The 21,247-nt window shown below is 37.0% G+C and overlaps 1 protein-coding gene across 1 annotated transcript in view; it reads right to left on the reverse strand.

Annotated features, from left to right (window-relative positions):
- Positions 1-20,634, reverse strand: part of CALCRL (calcitonin receptor like receptor) — a 66,342-nt gene extending 45,708 nt beyond the window's left edge. The window contains exon 1 of the mRNA XM_050899768.1: positions 20,571-20,634. The gene's annotated coding sequence lies outside the window, so the exon portion shown is untranslated. The remainder of the gene's footprint in view (positions 1-20,570) is intronic.
- Between the last annotated feature and the right edge of the window lie 613 nt (positions 20,635-21,247).

A 21,247-nucleotide genomic window follows, 5' to 3' on the forward strand; every position in this document is an offset into this window, starting at 1 on the left:
AGGTTTCAATACCCACTCGGCAATTAGCAATGGATTTACCATCCATTTCTGTAGGGTTTGTCATCAAAGGGACTGCAAAAAGAGAGTGAAAGTCCTTGGGCTAAGTAAGAGAAACCCCAGACAAATGAAAAGTCAGGAAAATATAACCCAATATTTCTGCTAATAAATTATCAGTCATTTATTTTCTACACCAGTCTTTCATCTGTAACTATTTACCTGTCTGTAAGATGATCTCAGACCAAAAATCTTTTCTCAGGCTATGATTTGGACATTAAAGTCTGTGGTATCGCTAAGGACACTTCAGATGCTGAGTTTAAAGGAACATCTCCCACAAGAAATTCCCAGTGTTAAGAGTTACTTGAGTGAGACAATCTACCTTAATGTTCTCTTTGCACCTAAGAAACACGAAGTAGGTTCTTCCTGTACAATGAAGTGAAGGTATAATCATTACCTAAAGCGACCTCCTGCATCCAGCTCTATACCTTTCTAATCTCTTGCTACCCATTCCAAGCACTCACCCTACAGATTGAATTGCATATAGTAGCATTGTGGATGTCAGTTTTTTCAGCCATCTTAATAATGACTTACACGATGTGCCGCAATAACCAAATAAATATAACTTCACATTGTGTACTACTTGCAAGTTTCAACTGATAACTCAAGACTACCTACTTTGTAGTAAAGTGTAATGAAAGTGCTTCTTTCATTACACTAGTAATGAAAGTGCTACGTTCTACTAAATAACAGTCACATGCAATATACAGGCATTTATAAAGGTGACTTAAATACCTGATTTTAGCAATCTGGCAATCAGTCACACCGATTTTCGCGATTCCTTCATTTCTCCCATAAAATTCTAAGAGGAATTAGAAATCTATTCCTAGACACATAATCACAAAGGAATCACAGCTGTTAATCAAGCCATCATGACTGATGAGAATCCTGAATGCACCTCTACAGCACCCCAGACAAAATAAAAGTGCCTGAAATACATTAGGTTTTAAATAGTTCTTGATTTTTTAAGTGATCACCTGGTGACAGCAGCCAAACTCATTGTCTCTATTATTATTATAAATTATACAATTATAGTGCCAGAATGAACTACGGTAAGTAGTCTGACCTGTTAAACATGTGCCAGAGGACAAGAATGTTAAGAAAGGACAGGAACCATAAGAAAATTATTACTTGAAAAAGAACGTATTCCTAGATTTAAAATGTGAAAAATATTACAATGTAAAATAGAACACAACTTACATTAAAATAGTATGCATAATATATGTAAGAGCTAGATATCCACGTTATACCACAGGAGATTTTTCAAAAACTAGTATCTGATAATTATCATTACTGAATATCAATTTTAAAGAGCTGCAGACATAAGATTCAAGTCTTTATTTAGATTTTGAAGCACTCTCTCAGACTAACAGTGATTTTGAAAAACTCTACAGTCCTTTTAGTTGGGGAATTTAATTCATAGTGGTCACAATACACCAAGGATTTCTCAAATCTCTGCACTCAAAACAAAACAATAGAATTGAAAGGGTGTTAAAAAGCTATAATTAGCTTCTGAAGTTAAGTACCAGCACCATTAACAATTTTACTGTCCAAAAAATAACCTGGGGACATTCACAACAGTGCTGGTGCAGTGGAAATGGACCTGCCTAGCTAATCATGATCATCCTTTCATTTCTAATTGATCTTTTACAATAGCAAAAGGTGAACAACACCTATGAATATTGCAGAAAGTGCAAAAACATTAGAAATAAAACCACTGTCTCTCATTTTGATTTTTCTACAGACTGCTAGTAGCATAATCAGTCCCTAGGATTAACTCCGTTTATATCACGGTTGCACTCTGCAAACACACAGATGTAACTACATACATCCCACATCTTGCCAATGCTACTCCTCACATGTATAGGTAATAAGAAAGATCAAGACCAAAGGCTAAGTTCACTTGCCCACACATAGGCTCCCAGTGCCCTTTCAGATGCCCTGAGGGTATAAGAGACGTTTGCCAAACCTGGCCCCAATGTCTCTGGGGCATCCTCTATGGAGGCAGCCAGGCCTGGTGGGCTTCCCAGGCAGTAGCAGATGCCTCTGTACTGGGTAATCCCATCCCATCCCAAACACGTAACACTACAAATCCTTCCCCTATTAATGGCTTCCCTATAAACAGCTTAGCTGAAGGAGCAGGAAGAAAGAAAGAAAGAAAAAAAAAAACCCAAAACCCTCACACCAAAAAACAAAATGAAAATTTGATGAAAAATAAAAAATGCACAACATGTTTATGTTTTGGGTTTCCTAGCAGTTTCACTAAAGTCACTAAGTCATGACATGCCCAGAGCAGAATCAAACAACCCAAAACCAAAGGTCGTGTGAAAAGGGGATCACACTTAAAGACTGGACCGCCTCCAAAGACTGCAAAGAAAGTGTAAATTGGTAAGTAAAATTTCAGAGAAACCCCAACAAAAGCCAGAAAAGCACTATGAAAATTTTGGGTGAGATCCCAACAAAGAGCTGAAACATCGTCGCGGCATGGTTGTCAGAATCCGGAAGACAGCTGGAGGAACATTGCAAACGCAACTTGTGCAGTTTTCCAGCAACTGTAATCTATTAAAGTCACTAGGGCAGATGACTACTGTAGGCTGTTTAATTTGTCCTGTTTACAAGGGTTGTTTTTTTTTTAAACAATGTATACCAGAAACATGGACAAACGCAGAAATGCGGAGTCATTTTTGCAGGAAACAGCTCCTCCCAAAGTTTAAGTGACCAAAAGATTCAAATGATCTTGAAGTACAGAGAGGAGGTGGAGGAAAGTGTATCCTTTCACAACAAAGATTATTTTTACTTAAAATAATATGTTGAGCTTAGACACTTGCTTCTGTGATTGTAATTGACACTGATGTGCTTTGCCAAACAGTCCTAAAAATGGCAGCTCTGAAGGTATAATCTCATAAAAGCAGTACACCAGCGCCCTTCTCTACTTCCCAAAAGAGCTCAAAAGAAACTTATCTTTGTAGAGACAATATTTGACAAAGAAATACATATTCAAGAAGTGCCATACTTTGCTGAAATAAGACCAGGCTGTAAATCTAGATAGTCCTTTGAACAATTTGTAAGGGCTCTCAAATAAAGTATTTTTACCACTTAAGTAACAGTTGAAAGGACCAAACAGATCTAGCATTTAAAAAAAAAAAAAAAAAAAAAAAAAAAAAAAAAAAAAGCATCCGCATTGCTGTATTAGGTCTAAGTTTTGCTCAAGGTCTCTTTCATGGACCTTTGGTGACTGTTCAGCTGGAAATTAAGGGCCCAAGAGATTTTTTTGAAAGCAGTAAGGGATATCCTGAGTCCCAGCCAGCAGCCTAACAATACAGCTTCCAACAGCCAAAACTGTGTGAATTGTGTTATGAACATCACTCATTACCGCACTGAGTGCTTATGGAGCCTTCATATCATTGTATTTTAACTATTAAGAGTGTTTTATTTCTGAAAGATGCTACACTTCAAGTAATAGGTTCCTACTCTATAAAAATCAAACTATGATTTTGAATTACTTTTTATTTCTCAATATATTCAGCTTTGAAAGCTACACTGTGTAATTCTAATGCATTTCTTGGGAACAAAAAATTAGGCAGTGAAAAGTCTATTCCATGTCCCACTTTCATATCATTTGCATTTCACATCTGATCAGTGCAATATGGAATTTTCTTTACGATAACCTGTTCTAGGCTTCAAGGCAAAAAAAAAAAAAAAAAAAAATCCGAAACCAAACCAAAATTAAAAAACCCACCTGGATTATATTAAATTTTCATTGAAAATCTATGTATCTCCACTCTTTTCTACCATAAAATAGCTCAAGTGCATTTCTCTAAGCAACATCCTTTCTCTCCTACAGGACTGTGACATATGTGGAGCTGATCACTGTGGGATTGGATTAGTTTCTTGGCAAAAGTTGTTATGACATACTTGCTGCTACATCCTAAAGTTTGTTAACATTCCCCGTCCTAGCTGTATCTACCATATCCCATAGGGATAACTAAGGAATTATTGCAGAAAGCTATTATCTGAGCTATGGATTTCAGAATTTTGTTCTTCAGAGCTGCGCTTTTGCGGCATTAGCTGCATTTATGTCCAAGGGATGCAATACTTCAAGAACTTTCAGTGTTATTTGCCCATTATTTCTTGTTTGTACCAAAAACCACGGAAGTAAGAAAGCAGAACTGCTTAAGTTATAAAAATCTACAATTTCTAAAGGCAAGTCTCAAAACTCACAATTTATCTCCCATGCAACTGTTAAAGACCTATGAGCTGTTTAGAACTGTGAAAATCTGTTTGTAAGTCCTGTCATTTTTTGGTACATCCAACAGTTAATTTGGATTGGGGTCTTTTGATTTAACTGCAGAGACAGACTTGTTGAGACAACTACAAATGCGAGTCTTCACACATTTATCATTCTCCCTGTGCTACTTCTCTCCTCACAGCTTGATTAGACATTGGGAATCAACTGCTCAATGTCATTTCTTCAGTGTTACTCCCCTTAAGTGCTTCTGTGGCTTGTCAGGTCTCTCGGCCCAGGAGAAGCCTGGGTGTGATCACGACTCTCCCCTGAAAAGCCTCTTCATTACAGGAACTGTGATTGTATTTCTTTTACTCTTCTCCATGCTCCATTGGCCCTTACACCATCATGAGAGAAAACAGTCATTGAAATGTCGCTACCATGTTGAGGGCATCAGAAATTATTAAAATGCAGAATGCTTCATGCTCACATTATTAATCCAATTCTCTTCTCATGTTGATGTAGGAAGGAGCAAGATTAGAGTAGCTGGTGAGTACTGGTCCTGTCCTCAATAATGCTAGATGCTCAAATGGTCTTTGTACACACGTTTCATTACCATTCTTGGAGAAGTGAAGTTGTAGTCTTAACAAGCATACTGCCTAGCTGGCAAACATGAATTTTGTTACTATGACAAATACCATTTATAAGCAAGTAAACTTTAGAAAAGTAAAAAAGAGAGTTAGGGAGCTGTTGTTGATCAAGTCTTTAAACAAAACACAAGCATGCCTTCCTTTCTGTACTAATTCTAGGAGGAGAAGGAAGTCAACACAATTAATGGCTGATAATTATAAAAATACTGTGTTACTTTATATAGCCCAGCATATAGCTTGCATAAACACTAAAGATCTTTCATTCAACTGCTTCCAGTCACTGGCTTTTTTACAAGTCTGGATAATATTATACTGTCTTTGTTAGCTAAATTTGTAGTTAGATAAAGATACACGAGTTTCAGCGTAGTAAGTAGTTCCCAGGACCATCAAGGAGAAATTATTTTTTCTTTATGCAAAGCACTGCAAAAATAAATTCAGTTTCTTAAGGTGATACATATATTTTTTTTCATTTCAGGAAGCACCACGCACAGGGTACAGACAGAAGTCAAAAGAAGGATACTAAAGCTCACTGGCCTAGATCTGACTCAAGATGGGAAATCCTCCATTTTGAGTATAAAGGTTCCAGTTCAATTACACCTGTGAAACAGCATTAAGTATTCTAAAATAAATGAAAAGCATGAGTTGCATTACAAAAATATAATATCCCTGTGATATTCCGATCCCTGAGAACAACATGTCACTGCTAACAAATCAAAAACATCTGTTTCCACAACATTAATAGGTCTTAGGAGCAATTTGTTGTGGAGCCAAACTTTTAAAAACTTAAGAAAAAAAATCATCAGGATTGGGGAGAAGGTGACGGTGGGAAAAAGAGAGCTCAGTCCCACTATGCATAAACAAACGCGCATTTTGTTTAGTTTACTGGAGACTTGGCATGTTTGTCAGTTTTACAACATTTCTCAAGGTACAGCTACAGTTGCAAGGTACAAATATGTACAGAATATGGTACAAATATATGGTATGATTATATATAGACCATCAGCACGTTAAAACTGCTTAACCCAGAAAATTTCTGGTCCGTGTTATAAAAGTTATCCGATAGCCACTTAAAATTTGTAAAAACTAAGCTACTTACACAGTTAGCTGTAATACCCAGGAGCCAATTCACAAATTAAGAGCAAAGGAAAACAAAATCAGGTTTATCAGCAAATATAAGCACATACCTAAACCATCTCAGACTTGAGAATGGACTATTAGTAGCAAGTCCTCTCTGACCTAACTTATTTTAGAAGCACATGGTTTCCATTATGCTGTTTTTACTGCAGCAGATCTGCACATTAAGTGGACAGAAAAATTCTGTACAAATTTATACTAGGTGGGGTGGGAGGGTGCTGAAGCCCAAGGATCGGGAATTGATGAACAAATTCAGTTCATCAAATAAGTAGCAGCATAGTTGGATAAGCCATGTAGCCTTCTGTATACTTAATGTTCTTCCAAGTGCAAACAAGTTCCTCCATATCATTAACAGAGTGCACACAGGCACAGTAATTTATCTAATAAGTACAATTTTGAAACTAAACTCATTCATGTTTGCTGAATTAAGGGTGATACAAAGATGCTAGCACAGGTCTGCTCATTGCAAAAAACACTAACAGTCTACCAAGAGCTGGATTTTCCCCTCCTTATTCACAGGGAATATAATTTCATAAGTCTTTCACCTAATAGGGGAATCTTATGAACAATATTCCTATATGCAAATATTTCCTCAGAGCAGCTGCAACAGTACGTAGGTGCTAGAGAAGTACATTTTCCCCAGGAAAATACATGTAACTGAATAATGATAAATTCTAAAAGAGCACCCTAATACATTCTGTAGTCACAAGTTGTGCTGACCAATGTTTTTTCCCTTACATTCATCACATAAAGAGTTTTTCCTCCTAAAAAGCAAATTAATTTAAGCATATGTGATCATCAAACCGTATTTTAGGAGAATATGGATGCTAATGTCATAAATAAAATTTGAACCACACATATCTTACTAGTTTACCTATTATAGAATCAAGGAATCATAAATAGGAGTCACCACTGCATAATATATATATTTGTCCATACAAGTAATGTATGTCAAATGTGTTCTTCTTTGAATGATTACGTTTACTGATTTATATCAGTGAAAGATGAGAAGTATTTCCAGTGAGCTCAATCCTACTTCCCTGAGAAAAAAACAAAAACAAGAAACAGCACCAGCTGCTTCGCAGGAGTCTGCTAGAACGATAATATGGTCTCCGAGCGCTCTTGTTCAAGCAATGGAATTAATTACCGATGAATACTAACACAGCAACAGCACTGACAACTGCATCATCTATACTGTCTAGCAAACAAGCTGTTTGCTCATGGTGGCCACTGCTTTAATACAGAGCTTTTCCAGAATTATTTTTGCATGTATTGTACTTCTAGAGTAATATTTGAACAAAGTAGTCGACTGTGTCTAAAACTATGAAACATTTACATCTAGCAAAGATCTGTTAGTAAGGAGAATTTGATATAGCAATACCATGCAAACTCATTATTAAATCTACCTGAAACTAAGCACAGAAAAAACCATTTTCTTAAATAATATCCACACACTAACTTGGGTTAATCTTCAGTAGTGATACAGTCATAATTAGAAAATGAGTATGAAGAGGTTCTATAGTTCATTCTGCAAAAATTCTCATCACCCTCCACTTTAACAGACTGTTGTTCATAAAAAAATGACACTTATTTCTAAGAGAATGGAGAATGATCAATCTGAATAAAAAAACATTAACAAGGGAAGGGGACAAAGGAAGTTCTTACACAGCTGAGAAGACAAGAGTGAAAGAACAGAAAAGAGCTAAAATGATGCAAAAATCTGTATATAAAAAGTGACAAGGGAAGAACTGGAACCAAAAAAAACCCCCAACCCCAAAACAAAAAAACCAAAAACAACCAACACAAACCAAAACCACACCACACCAAAACACTCAACCACAAGCTCTGCTGTAATTGTGTGATTGTGTAAGTATCTACACTTTTTTGGATAATGTCCCTGATTGTTGGTCTGGAAATTTGGACAGGAATCCTATGAGAACAGGCTTTCTGATGATATTTTAGATACTCCCAGGTTATAAGCCTGCCAGAAATAATGCAAAAGCAGCCTTTTTCCATAGTATTTTGGTACTTTGACTCCAACTCCAGCAAAAGAGTAGAAACTGCAGAGGCGTGTGAACTTTAGAGAGAGAGTGATCAGTAATAAAACTCTCTTTCCCCATTCATCACCAGTGTGCAATATGGTACAGCCTGAATTTTGGGGAAGACACAAGAGGACTCTGATTTAATTTGAATCACTTCACCCTTTTCTAGTTTTGAAAAAAGTATTAGTTGGTGCTATTTAAAACAAACACCTGACAGGAGTCACAGCTTTATTCAGTTTGTTACCAAATGTTTTTCTAATAAAGATCAAGGATTTCTGTCTGTCTTGAGCACTGTGTTGTGACTTCACACACAGGATTCCTGCAGCTTCTAGATATGACTAGTAAATAAAATAGGATGTTACAAAGGTTACCTTCCTTACACAAAACAAGGAAAATAGTTAATTCATTGAAAGATTGTGAAAAGGGATCTTCTATCGGTAACAATGATAACATGCTTGCTACATTTTGGAAGGAAAAAAAACCCAAACAAAAATTCTGATTTTGTGTTAATTATCCCTTAACATAGGCTACAAAAATAGAGTTAGTTACATTCCTGCAAATGATCACGTAACTAGAATTTCCGCATGTATATCTTGCACTTCTTTGAAAGAGATGCAATTTAGACACAGGTTTTCTGATAACCATACTCTTATGCAATCAGGATAAAGTAAATCAAAAGGTCTACTGGGGGAAGAAGGTTTCCAGCTCAACCACCTTTTGTATTATCCATACAGGTTTGTTGAGCAAGGATTATTCTATACTTTGTTTTATTACAACATTCACTCTCAGGTTATAAGTGGAAAACACAGGAAGTTCTTCCAGAGGGTTGCAGAGAAGTGGGAATCCTTCTCCTAAAGATTTGGGGATACAGACAGCTTTGGAATGGCAACAGTCCAAGACTCTCAGAGCACAGAAAAAGAAATGGAGTGAAGATATATTTGGTTGCTCCACAGAGATTATGCTAGATGAAAAGAGAGACAATGGGATCAGACAGAACACAAAGGAATTGAGAATGAAAAGAATTACACTTCAATCTTTTTTTTGCTGTTTTTAGCTAGAAAACAAGGTCTAGATAGTGGCAAATTCACAGGAGCAGCACTGTTTTCTCTTTGAAAGCTGAGGTTCTCCAACAGTGGGGCAGGAAAGGCAGTTGAATCTCTTCAAACAGACAGCAGTTGCTTGATAACTTGGTGACCTTCCTGTTAAGCCCAAAGGACCACAAACACACAGAATCCATATGACCCATGACATCTTCAAACGTTGGAAGTTGTTAACCAAGTGCCCAATATCAGGAAACAACTGTCTGTCTGTGACAAGCTGAGTTCTTCCCCCTTTATGGGACTGGAATTAATTTATTTTCTACTAGAGTGTGCTTACAATCTCTCTCTTGAGAGAGTCAAGAGAAAGATTTTCAGCAATCACTTGCAGGTTACCCCATTGGAAACCTGACAGAAATAATTTTTAAACACATTTGTTGGCCTTTTCCTGGCATACACCCAGGAAACCTAGTGCTCTTTCAAATGGTCACCCTCTAAGAAAACCCAGCTGATTTAAAGTATCATCACATGTAATCCTTTTGACATGTTCAATACTCTAAGCATTTAAGTGTTTGCTTTAAAAAGTTACAAATGGATTCTGGAAATCTACATGTATTTCTTGGAGCTTTTTCAGTTCAAAAAACTGCTCACATACATGCACATAAGATCATGTGGTGTTTTAGGAGGAACACATTAACTATTGTGCTGTAGTTAATGTGACAGAAATATTGTTGATTGGCATTAATTAGTTGCTTTATTTTTACATTAAGCAGTGCACACTCCCCTTCCTATACCAAGCGATATATTAACATTCTTTGTTAAACAGATACAAATAACATTAGGTGTGGTAAATAATTACTGAGCACCCTCTATGTCTCACTTTTCAAAAGGAGTAGTGGTGTGGACCCAGTAGACAAAAGACATTTTCTCCAACATGTACTTTCTCTTCAATATTTTCTTGCTGGTCACTAGCTTTTTTTCCCCTCATTTATAACTCCCTTTAAACTGTTGCTGGTTTTGCAAATCCTTGGCCTTGTTTTGTGCTCTGCGTATCATCCATATAGTTTCACTAAGTACATGGAACTGTGTAAGTATACTACTTGTGACTTCAAGGATTTTGTAGGATTGAAGTCTCAAAAGCGAAATGGAGTCAGAGAGCTGAAGAAAAACAGTTGGTCTCTAACACTTCCAATAAGCCATTTGTCAAACTGGACAAAAACTGTACAGTTTGGAAAAGCTTTTGATAAGTAGCATTAATTCAAATCTCATCCACTGACACTTCATGTCAGTTAATAAATTTCTTATTCTGCAGAACCAGACTCACGTGTATGTTCCTGTAGCGGCCAATTCCCCCACCCTCCTTGTCCTTGCATGCAAAAGAAGGCAGCGCTGAGACATGCTGTAGGATATTCAGCTGCCAGACTTCCCCCTCACAGTTCTGCTAACCTCAATACTGACCTACAGTACCCCTAGTTTTCCATTCGTTAGACTTTATTACACAAATACAGCCCAGTATTCCAAATTAGGCTGTGTGTATTCCAAATTAGGCTCTGTTTATTCCAAGAACACAAAAAAGACCATTTTCACATCTAAGAAAATGATGTGTCTTGATTAAAGATTGAGACATTTTCATGAAATGCTGGAAACATATGCAGTTTTCATCAGCATCCCAAATCCCTGTGGACAGGTTTCTAGTTTATTCTACTAATCCCTGGATCCCAATCCCAAATTCATGTCTTCCCAAATTTGATTGAATCCTCTTGCTTGAACTCCTTATTTCACATTAGCTGGAAACCTTCTTAAATGTTTGCAACTGTGCCCATTAGTGGGTGTCCTTCAGCTAGAGAATTGTTAATTTAATCACACATCACAGAAACAGTCCACAGTTGCTTCAAAGACCCACGAGGTGCTATTTCTTATCTTCACCTTTTAGATCAAACTGACCCTTTGGATTCCAAGTGTTGGAAATCATGCAAAAAATACCCTGTAAGTCAAAAAGCACCAATGATGCTAAACAAATACTGAAGACTTACAACATAGACAAATTTATTAAAAATATTGAAAAGCAGCTTTCCACAGAGCTATTAGATAAAATTTGTATTTCATCAAATTGAACTTTGTTAGAAAACGGGCAGTTCGTAGCCTTACAACACTAATAATAGGGTGCTGACAAATGAAACAAGCTGGTAAATATGAAGCTTGTTCATAACAAGATTGCACAAGAAAATATACTGTAATGACCCTGTCTTGAACATCCTGTAATAGCCCATTGTTCCTCTCTATTACTCTCATTCAGCAGTTTTTTTTAATAGCGGATGCGTGGCAGCAAAGGAACCAATGTTATGTGGGATTGCACGTGCAGAAATCATGCCACATAACAGAGGTGAGAAAAAGACCCTGGCATACTGAGAGAAGTTTTGAGTGAGCTATTAACTGGATGTGGAGCCTTACAAAACAACCCCACATCTTTGTATAACTTGAATAAGGCAAATAAAAATATTTACCTATAAATGCCTGAAGGATGTGTAAACACTGAGAAGACAGGAGAATCATCTTACCTATGAAGGGCAACAAATGACAAGAAGAATGGGAATGAAAAGGAAAATAATAGGTTTAAATTCTGAGAGATCATGGAGTCTTATAGTCAGTACATTTAAAGTTAGCACAGTAGCAGAAATAGGAAGAATCCTTCCCTTGCATAGATGAAGAAGAGATGTGGTAATAAGCATCTTCCATGTGTGATAACTGGATGTTTCACCTTCACTCTGTATGAGAAATGATGAGCTAACTTATCACCACAGTTACTGGCATCTTAACTAGATCATGTACTGAAACCCAGCATCTGCTTTTGTTGCCAAATTAAAATACTGAAAAGACAATTAATTTAGCAACCCTACTGTGAATTCATTTCATACACATAACTCCAAATACAGATTTCTCACCATCTAAAGGAATCTTTCAGTTTATTCAAGTGGCTATGTATGTACAGAAATGGTTTTTGACTGACCACAGGATACCTGACTCAGCTTTGTCTCTGCAATTAGGTCTTGCTAAAGGCAACATCATTCCATTTATTGATTTGTTCACAGTTTACTTTCGTATGGGAACTACATTTTGAGATTCAGATTTTTTTTGTTTGTGCATTTGTCATTCCTTCCATCATTTTAGCTTCCTTGCTACCAGACTGCATCGTTTTACTGTTACTTAGTACTCAAGGAAGGAGGAGTTGGACAACTGTCCTGTTTAAAAGCTGTAAATATTTAAAAATATAAAAGCTTGGAAATCTAGGAAACACAAAGGCTAAAGAAATTGTAAAAATAAAACAAAACAAAACAAACCTCTGGCTTAAGGAGTCCCACATTCCTGCATGGTATAATGCTATTTTTGAACACTTTGGTTTGGCAAATCTGCATTCCCTAAGGAAGCTGTCTATCATGCCAGTCTGTCTTCATTGGACAAAATGTATTTCAACAGTATCTTTTCTCCCCTTGCCTAATCTGACTTAGAAAGCTTATTGCAATTGGTCCCTAAAATCTGCTTTGAATCTGGGCTTTTTTGGTGCTGACTTCACCCTAACTGTATACACTTAATCTTACAGATGGCAGTATACATTGACATGCTCTGGTGCCCCAGTGCCCCCGCAGAGACAGCGCAAGTATTTTGCCATCCTTCCAACAAACCCTGAATTACTGCCATGTCCTTTGCTGGGCTGTAATGTGACTCTAGAAAAAGCTTAGCATGTCAGCAGACTTTTATCTCTGTAGCTCTAAATAAAAAGTGTCCAGTTAAACTACATTGGCTGAATTCTACCCTTGGATTGCATGCATAGTTTTTAGAAGAGGGATCTTCTCTAGAGAAGAAACTCTATTTGTACAATCTCTTCTGAAATAATTGGGGAAGAAAAAAAAGCAAAAAAGAAAAAAGACCTAGGCCCAGCAGCTACCCCAGTGGTTCATGCTAAAGGGTTAAAAACATCTGAATGATGTTTTTCTACCTAGTTTCCTAGGAACTCTGAAAATGCTGAGATAGCACATCCAGCATGTGGGGTGGGGGGACATAGGCACCTTATGTGTAAGACTGTGCTGTGACTTCTGTAATCAATCTAAGAATGACATTGTCAAGATTTGAAGACTGCTCAAATCACCTACTTTACTCAGAAATTAAGCATTTCCAGTACGAGAAACTAAACATAAATTTAAATGAATATAAATGAATACCCAATGATTGTACTCCAGACAGAATTGTTTGATCTTCCAATTACAACCATTACTCTTGTTTTATATAAAACCTATATTATGATAGAAAATTTGTTCATTTCTATTTGCTATTTCTACTGTGCTCACTGGTGTGTAATTTGTGTCAATGTTAATTACACTTATGACATAACACAGAGAAAATGATAGAAGGGACATAATCTTTCAGATCTCCCTTAGTGAAAACTGATGGAGTATGAGATTCCCCAGCTCTGTGGGGTAAGAATAACACTGCAATAGCAGAGTTTAACTTGATGGGATTTCTTACTCATTTGCATATTGGTTTCCAAAGTTACTCTTCTCTAGGACTGTAATTTTCCCTGTTTTTTAGCAGAAAGGCTTCTATTTCCTGATGCACATACACAATTAACAGATTAGAAACATTTTTTAAAAAATCCCTCTTTACCCACTCCTTCCAAAACAGAGAGAGGAAAAAAAAAAGGGGAGAAAAAAAAAAAAAAACAAAAAACTCCACAAAGCCCACACTACACTGGCATGCACATAACCACAAGAAAGACTACAATTTAGTTCAGTGTTTAAGTGCCCACTTAGTGTTAAGCATGTGCTTTTTCCAATTGCTGCTAGCTACATAGAAGAAAAGCACAATCCTGGTGGCCTTCCTTCAATGTATTATGGTGCAATAAACAACACATTTAACAAAAAAATGAAGAATGCAGAATGGTGGCCATGCAGAGAGTACTTGAATAGCACTCAGGAAAGAGCCTTAATTTTGGCTTTCCTGAACTTGTTTAAACTTTTACCCAACTAAATACTACATCAATTTTAAAAAGGTTACCAGTCTTGATACTCTGTTACGGTACACACATCTGTTGTTCCTCTTCAAGGAAGATGACTATGAATTTCAATATATAGTCATTTATGGAAAGGGTTCTCACCCCCACCTCCTCCTTCCAAGAAACTAGACGCGTGAAGACAGACATTTCTCTTTGAGAGGAAGGATAAGGCAGAGGTTAATTTCATCTGCATGAGCCAGTGTAGGATAAGCTTTTGGAAATATTGTCAGGCCACATTCTTAATGCCTGGCAAAGTGACTCATTCAGAGTCATCACAGGAAAGGAAGTTGAATAGAATAAAAAACGGAACAGGATGGGGGCTTAAACAGGAGAAAGAAGTGAGAGAAAGGAAACTGGATTGTTTAAAGTGGCCTGAGGTTACAAGTTCTATAACAAGATGATTTTTTTAAAAATATATATGTAAAATATATGTATACACATGTAAAAATATATATATACACACATTCATGCATATATAAAAATACGTACATGTATGCATGTATTTATAAAAAACAATTTCTTTCTATTTGAAGAGAGACTTGTATTTGTGGATTGCCTTCCAAAGCTGCTTGCTGAGGTATTTGTTTCAGTACAAGGTGGCATTAACACGGTACAGGAAATAAACAAGAATCCCCTCTAGAAACCCACAAGTTTTTAACAATTATACTCCTATTCCACACAATATGGAATCCACAGAATATGGAGTTATACACTCGTGTAAAAATCCACCAGAATGCAACAAACATTGTTATACCATTCCCTAAACACTCTGTGCAATAAACAAGAGGTTTTGCTATTTTTTCCCAAAAAATACAGCTTGTACTTTCTTGTACTAGCAACTCAGTGCAATGTGAAGAAAGTTTCTCTTCTCCAAATATTTTTACTGTGAAACTTTGGATAATTAGCCACCCATCGTGTCAATTTTAGCTAATTCAAACAGAAAACAACGTGTAGAGTTTCAATAAATACATTCACTTGCAGCAGCCTACTGCAGAGCACCTCCTTGGATTCATCATAACTGAAAACACGTTACTTGTGCAACTAGAATTTCCATTGACAAAAAGAATAATTTTGGTTCCCAGAGAAGATGGCAAAAGCATTTTTTAATATCATAAAGGCAATATTCAACTGATTCCCAGCTCTTTATGTTTCAAAATTGACACCTGTGAGTAAAACTTCTTGTTGTATAGTCCAATACTAACTACCGTGTCATTTTTCATGTTCAAAGGAACGCACAGAAAGAGGAATACACCCGTTAAATCACGTAATTAAAAAAAGAAACTTAAAAATTAAAAAGGCATGCATGGTCAAAAAATCATCCTGGAAAAATGTATTAGAATAAATACTTCTAAATTCTACATCTCATCTCCCAAACAAATTTATCTCTGTTTGTGAAATATTCCTTATTTAATCCCCAGAGTGACACCTGCTGGATTTCGCTAACAGAAACAAAAGGGCAGATATTCCCATTATACAGACCATTTCAGGGTAATCATTGCAAAAATGTGCCCTTTTAGTAATAAAAGGTTGCAGAGTATCGTATTTTTTGCTCCATTTAGGGCAGTAAATAAACACATAGATGCAACCATAGAGGAAAGAAATATGATGTCTAAAGCTCTTATTCATTTCTGAAATATATATTTTTAAATTTCTATCTAGGAAGGATTATAGAGCACAACATTGGGAGACAAACTATATCCATTTCTGATAATATTAGTACGAAAAATATTTTTGAAGTCTAAAACAAATGAGTTTTGGTGTAACAGATATGTTCTCAGTACATCTTTTGCTTTACTTTGATGAAATACTACCAGCATTGCCAGTATTAAAATAATACAAAATTTATTAAAATTAATTTCCAAGATTTTACCACTGTAAAGGGGGAGGAAAAAAGTGAGGGGAAAATCTAAATGGTAATACAAAGAGTGATACTTTATGCCCATACAAGCATCAAGGTTGTGCAGTTTTCAAGCTCAGAATTATCAAAGAATATGTGGAAAAGACAATATAGTTTTTAGCAACTAAAAAGATATTCAAGCCTAAACACAGCCTACTGTGCACCACAGTATATGAGGCAGCTGCTTTGGACATAATAACAATAAAATGTGTTTTGCTCCTTGTTCTTGGTATTATATGGGAAGTCAGACTGGTACAGGCTTCATTAAACAAAACTCTGTCACTAATTTTTTGGGGGATATTTTTAAAATAAGGCCTACGTGATCCAGGCATAAATCCAGAAATACAACATTGTTTTATTTCCTAAAATTCAATTAGTATCTTAATGGTCAGCTACAGCTTAATAGTGGCCAAAACTGTCAGAAGAGTCTTGGGTGACATCTATGCTATATTAAAAGGTAACAGCTTCAGAGACACATGCAAATTTACACCAGTTGAGAATCTGTTTTCTTTTCTTGAAGTGAGTACATTGCTTCTCTCACGGAAAGTCTTTTTTTTAATGCATTACGTTCAGTTAAGTGCATTTCAAATGCATCTTTCCAAGGAAAAGCAACTCTAAATAAATCACTTCTGTTCTTTTGGACAGCGTATACTGCAGCAATGATTGAAAGTGTTTGCACAGAACTAGGGCACAAAAAGAATGAGTTTGCTGGGAAAATGTAAACAGTATAAACAAGCTTGGGAGACTTAGGCAGATATGCATGAGAGAGAACTGTGAAAACAAAACTCTGAAAATGCGAAAGTTTAGCCTTCCAGTTTTGCCCAGATTCTAAAATAGGACAAAAAGAAAAAAGTGTTGCTAAAACCAAATGCTCTAATGGAACCAAATTTAATAAGAAGATCTTATATTGTATTGCACTGGCTGTGGAGTTCTCCATTAAGATAACAGGTAAGTAATAGGCTAATTTCTGCTCTTTGTACAAGCGCATTACACTGAAAACATCAGTATTACACTGAAATCATCAGAATTGCCAATGTGAGTACAAAAAAGAAAAAAAATGGGTTGTGAACACCCATGGAAAACTTTCTCCTTTTTCTTTTAAATATTAAAAGGAAACAACATACAAATGTGTTCAATTTAAAATATTAATATTCATGACATGGTTTTCTAAACAAAGGATGAGGTTTAGGACTAATTTACTTTGAAAGTCTTTTTAAAAACCGTACATGCTCTCTCTTTAATTGATACATTAGGAATAATAAAAGCCAGCATGATATAGACCCACATATATTGTACATATGCACATAGAAATAATACATTATATATATTATTATATGTCTAATACACATAAGCACATATACAAACACACTTCCAGATTTACTGCTTAAAAGTTGTTTGTTTGTCAACTTATATCTGTTTTGGTAATAGAAGTATTCCTTCCTTCCTTGACACAGTGGTATCAAGGATATAGTTAATTCCAGAGCTCTGACAATTTGCTACACCAAAGACTTAGAATATTTCCCAGTAACAGAACAGTTACACGAGCAACTAAGAGACTGTTTTCAATAAGTGTAAAGCTTAACCGAGGAAACTACTACATATGAAACTCAATGACATAGCTACACATGCTTTTAGAACAGAGGTGCCCGTAACACTGAGGTAATGCCTATATCGTGTATACACTCCATGGGAATGACAGCTAATCAGAAGCACAGAAGGAGTTTTACTAGCAGATCAAGACGACTGTAAACACATTGGGAACAGATGGGAACAACTTCTTAAAGAGAAATTCTGTTTTCCTAACTGTAGACTTGGACTTCTCATTGGAGAAATTCCTTCAATTGCTTTCATAAATAGCTTATGTTATGTTCAGTATTTACTATAGAAGTGACTAGATAGATACTTTTTAAATATCACTGTGTACATGTTATTATTAAAAACATATTGATAGAAATAGTTTCTTCCAAATGACCGTGGACTGGTTTGAATCTTTTATCTGTATGATTTCACGGACTCTTGTGGGCCCAATCCTACCCAGCTCTTGGACATGTTAGGAATGCTACTAGAAGCAGCTGATTAACTTGAACACACAGAATATAGACCTAAGTTTGCAATTATATTGGTGGCAAAGGAAATGTATTAGCATGCTTTCTTCCCTCAGTTTTCTTCTTAATTGTATCCTAGTCTAAATCTGGATTGCAATACCCAGACAGCCCACAGAACAATACTGCATTCCCGGAGCAGGCCCCTTTATTTAGCCAGGTAAGACATTAGTCACCAAGAACGAGACATGCAGATCTGTTATTTTTCAACTTGAGCATTCAAAAATTGTAGAAGTTATCAAAAAACAGCTGCCAACAGACTGCAGAATGCAAGTGACTGGTTGGGTGATGTATGCATAATTCCTTCAACAGAAAAATATCCACATTTAGGAATATCTTGCCCTTTGACAGTCAGTGGAAGAATTCCCACTGGCTCTCAGTGGGCCAGGATTTCAACAACTGTGTTGTATCAGGAAAAGCCTATTCAAAGGGACAAACACTACATTTCTTAATGCAGAGCAAGACTCCAGCTGATCAGGAATTCAGAGTACGGTAACATTTGAAGTTGACAGGACATACATCATGCAATTCTTGAACTTGCAATGCATGTTTTGTATTCAGGTACTTAGTTTTGTCCGCTAAAAGGTACAGTCACACTGTTCTACATCGCTGTCCTGCCACTGTCTTTGCTTAATCTGCAAATAATGTAGATTCTGGCATCAAACCTGCAAACACACATATGGCTGACACTTCCTATGTGGGCAGTCCCACCACAACCTAAACCAGTTACTTGAGAAGAGCATAAAATAAGAATCTAAATCATTTAGCTGAAATACTTCTGAAGACAGTTTTTCCTACTGCACTGATCATTAAAACAACATCAACACTTTTATCTGAAGTGTCATCTTGTTTGATTTAGTATCACCAAGTGCCTTTTGTGCTGAAGATTTTCAAAGTTGGATAAAGACTTTGGGATTGCTCCTATATGCAGTGAAGTCAATGAGACTTTAAGCAGACTACAAAAGCAAATACTGTGAAAATAAAGATCATTATCTTTAATTGAGAATTTCAGACAGTATTGAAGCATGTGTACTTTGAAAGAAAACACACGGCTTCAGATCTGGTCTTATTCATATTTATCCAGATCTAGTGTGTCTCCTGTCAATCCATTGAAAGGACCTCAGATTCAGAGCACAACAATCAGGCTTTTAGCACATCACTGATCTGAACGGGTTTAAACTGTTATATGCATTATTACTGCAAATGAATGACAGGATGCCCAGTATGCACAATATCACTGGAAAGACTCTGCATTGGCACAATTGTAAGAGCAGCAAAATCTGGCCCCAAGGTATCTGGCATAAGTTTATTAAGGTAGAGAACAAAAAAAACCTCAGCTATGTTTATTATAATTTCAATCTCAGCCCCCATAAAACATATGGATGACTAAATGAATCATTGTAGATCAAATCCAAGTGTGATTTATAGACTATACTATTTCTTAACTATCCTTCAGAAAAAAAATTTCTTTTCCTGGTTCTACAGACCCATTGCTTACACACACAACCAAATGACTAGATGTAGCAATCTCAATAATGCAACTGTATTTGTAAAAACAGAGGATTTCGCATCTGTTTTGGAAAGCTAAAGAAGTAGCAAGGCTCTTAACCGTCTCTCAGCTGATACTGGAAGGCACAGAATCACGCACTTCCCACTGTTCAATAGTTGCTCAAGGAAATGAAATAGTGGACAACTAGCTTTCGATAAACCAGTTCAGTGTTTGTGGGAAAAATCTCAAACAGTAACACCCTGGCACGTGTGCAAGCTTCAAACTTGAGCTAACTTTTTCTCAAGCAAACAGAAAGTCCAAACAAAACAGAAGGTTTATCTTTTTAGTTGTGTAATTACAACACAAAACCCAATTATGAAATAACTCAAGTGTGACCTCTTTCCGGTACTATAACGTCAAGAAGATTAAAGGAATACTCAGTAAGAAAATCTACACCACTCTATCACCTAATTCAGCCTCTCTCGGAAAGAGCTCCAGTTGTATTGAATTAGTCTTAAGGACCCTTTTCAAACCAATGAGCCTCTAATTCTCTCCAGATGCAAAGACAGAAATTTGGTTAGCTAATATTAGAGGTTTTAGACAGAATCCTTTAAGTGCCGATTAGAGTATTTTTATCTCCCTTTCTACCTATTTATCGTTGATTACTTCCTCAAGGATATATTATAACAACACCAGCTATAAAATCAGCTCAACATTTCACACACTAAAAATAAACGAAGCTTTTCCTCATACCCCTTTCTCCCTGCAGACTACATATCACATGCTGAGGTTAATGTAAAAGCATGCACACACGCGTAACTACAAATGCATTCAGACGGCACAAAAATATTGTTCTTAGGTAAAACAATGAAACTGTTTTGATCGGTACTCACCACGCTGAGTTTTTACGAGAATGGTTTCAGATAAATCAGTTTGATTTCCCTTTTCAGCGAAGGAGAAAGGAGATGTTTCGTTCCCTCCCTGCCTCCCCGGCCAAAGAAGAGACCTACGAGAGCCTGATCCTCCCGCTGGGTATAATCCAGTTCCCGAGCCTGGTAGCTGCAGGGGGAGAGGTGCCCCCGCCGCGCCGCGCCGCGCTCCGCGGAGAAGCGCTGCTGCGGGCAGCGCCGGGAGCGTGTCAGATTGTAAGCGAGGAGCGGCGGCAGCAGCGAAACATCAGAGCTTCCTGTTACATCACCCTGACCCCGCCTGCAGCCAGCGTTAAGTTACTTTTCGTTCTCAAATGGCACGTCCCGGGGAAGCCAGGCTCCTCTGAGATTTCTAGACAGGAGCGGGGAGCTGCCCGAGTCCTGATGGTTGCCATCTGCTCTCGGACAGCATTGCTCCCGTCGGGAGACGGTCTGCCCGCACCTTGCCCGAGGTCGGCTGCAGCTCGGCCGCCCCGAATAAAAGCTAGCGCTCCAAAACCAGTCGGAAAATACTCACTCGCTCTGTTGGAGAGGAGACGACCACGGGACCTGTCTTTTCACATAGCGGGCCAGTGAGATTTGTCCTCCTCCTCGAACTAGACCCAGAGAAATAAATCAGTTTGGACCTTTATTCAGAGACA

Source organism: Gymnogyps californianus, chromosome 7, assembly GCF_018139145.2.
Source record: "Gymnogyps californianus isolate 813 chromosome 7, ASM1813914v2, whole genome shotgun sequence".
NCBI lineage: Eukaryota > Metazoa > Chordata > Aves > Accipitriformes > Cathartidae > Gymnogyps > Gymnogyps californianus.